This window comes from Octopus bimaculoides, chromosome 10 (assembly GCF_046866305.1).
Source record: "Octopus bimaculoides isolate indiv1 chromosome 10, ASM4686630v1, whole genome shotgun sequence".
NCBI lineage: Eukaryota > Metazoa > Mollusca > Cephalopoda > Octopoda > Octopodidae > Octopus > Octopus bimaculoides.
In genome coordinates this window covers 20774035-20776631 of record NC_142937.1, presented here as the reverse complement: position 1 = coordinate 20776631, position 2597 = coordinate 20774035, and the positions used below count along the sequence as shown (strand labels likewise).

Below are 2597 nucleotides of genomic sequence, written 5' to 3'. Positions count from 1 at the left end.
CGTGAAGTTAGAACGTTCTTCAGGTTGAGTAGCTCATCTTTTCAAAAGGTCCCTGAATAAGGGTTGTTTAAGGATGTTAAACGAAACACCCATGTTTCCGAAGGTGAATTATTCAAACCCCAAAGATATCCTCTTAACACATGGCTATGATGCTCCCCCACTACTTCTGCTCGTGATCAGAGATGCACATATCGTCAGCCAGTAAGTGACATGCTCAACTGATTACGGTCAAAGAGCTTTCAAGAAAATATGTGGTACTGAGTAGAATATTCACTGTATCCGATCTTCTACACCAAGAAGAAACCACGTACGTTATAACATTTTCAATCAGTTAAGATCAGACACCATGTGAGCCACTGCCTGGTACTGCATCAGGGCAATTATTATTATTATTATTATTATTATTATTATTATTATTATTATTATTATTATTTACTTTTAATCTGCATGTTTCTTACAATCACTTTCTGAGACACACCCAGCATCCTGGGGTGAGTGAAAGATACGCGATATTACAGTATGGCTGAAAGCTTGGTGAGAGCAAGTGGCAGGGGAAGTAACGAAATATCTTCACTTAATACAACACAGCCATTTAAACGCATAGGGATTTTCTAAGTATGCGGGCAATATTGTCAGCACAATGTATTTTGGGATTTCTCTGAGATATGGTCTTCCTGAGATCTTATCTAGATGTTTTTGAGATCCCTTTTTTTATAATAATTAGGGCACCTACAATACCAGGCATTGTTTTGAGATGCTATAACTTTTGTATTTCAATTCCCAGGTCCTTATATTTAGTTAATTTGTCAAATTCGTTTATACATATATTTTTATCAATGGGAACACTTACATCTATTAGTCTACAAGTGTTTTCTTCCCTGTCTTTAATAATTATGTCTGACTGTATAGCCTTTATCGTTCTATCAGTCTTAACTGAAAAATCCCAGGGATAGTGACATTTTTACCTTCAATGGCTGGCTCAGGGTGATGTTCATAGCCGTAAGTAGGATTGCTAATTTTGTAGTGTTTTCATATTTTTCAATATAATGTCCTACTCTATCGTGGCGATTTTTATATTCGTAAGCCACACCCACCTCAAATCATTTCTTTTATAGACACAAGGTCCGAAATATTTGGCTGGAAAGTAACATGTCCATTACATTAACCTCAGTGCTCAACTGGTAGTCATTTGATCAACCGCGAAGGGATGAAAGGCCATGTCCACCTCGGTGGAATTTGAACTCACAACGTGCTGAATACAGATAATGGTTTCAAATTTTGTCACAAGCCCAGCAATATAGGGGGAGAGGATTCGACGATTACGTCGACCTCAGTGTTCAACTGCTATTTATTTCTTCAGCTCCGAATAGACGAAACGCAAAATCGCCCTCGGCAGAATTTGAACTCATAACGTTCTGAACTCAGATTATAGTTGAATATCATATTCGTGATGGGTAGCTATTTTTTAATTACTTTCACTACAACGTTATCTATTTTCACAATACATTCAAAATAATTTTTCGGCACAGAACCCCCTTCATCACAGCTACGCTCTTAAAGTGATATATATTTCGATGATTGTAAATAGTTTCTGAAGTTCCTATCTAAATTTGTTAATTCACTTCTCCTGCATTCTTATAATAATTATTATACTTTATCATTATTGGATTAGATACGGTATTGATATCAATAAATATATTTTAGGTCTTTATCTAATTATTTTTTAATACTAAATTAATGCACCTATGATATTTATTCCTGAGATTTTCTTGCGCATGTTGTACTATACCGTATTCATTAATGTGGTTTAAAAAGCATTTAAATTGATTTCTTTTTCTTCTTTTCTTTTACGAATATTAACACCTCGAAGCAATTATCCACTTAATTTCTTAACGCCTCTTACAACAAGTCGTAAATAAATGTTATTTCTAGCAGTTAGAATACTTTAAAAAATCACAAATTTATATCACTTAATTTCATAAGTGAGAATGACAACTGAATTTTAATGAAATTACTGATGTTAAATACTCGGGTAAGAGACTGAAAGAGAGTTCGAGACATATCGCTCGTCTTGATTCTCCATTGAGGTATCAAATCATTGCGTATAGTGTATGATATGAAAGGTCATCTCTAGTATAAGCTCAGACGTGGCCGTGTGTGGACGGGGGATCACTCGGCTCGTCCGTCGATGAAGAGCGCGGCTATCCGCGTGAACTAATCCGTATTGCAGGACTCAGTGAACATCGACACCTCGAACGCACATTGCAGCCCCGGGATCCCATCGTCCCGGGGCCCCGTCCGGTCGAAAGAAAATGAGAGGAAGAGGAAAGAAATAAAAGGAAAAAAGGTGGCGAGTTGGCAGAAACGTTAGCACGCCGGGCAAAATACTTAGCGGTATTTCGTCTGAGTTCAAATTCCGCCGAGGTCGACTTTGCCTTTCATCCTTTCGGGGTCGATAAATTAAGTACCAGTTACGTACTGGGGTCGATGTAATCGACTTAACCCCTTTGTCTGTCCTTGTTTGTTCCCTCTAATATTTAGCCCCTTGTGGGCAATAAAGAAATAAGAAGTTAACTTCCTTAGTACCCTAACCCTAA

General features: G+C 37.3%; 1 pseudogene; it reads left to right on the top strand.

Moving 5' to 3' along the window:
* The first annotated feature begins 2153 nt into the window (after window positions 1-2153).
* On the top strand, window positions 2154-2312 carry LOC128248952 (5.8S ribosomal RNA; annotated as a pseudogene).
* Window positions 2313-2597: the final 285 nt, after the last annotated feature.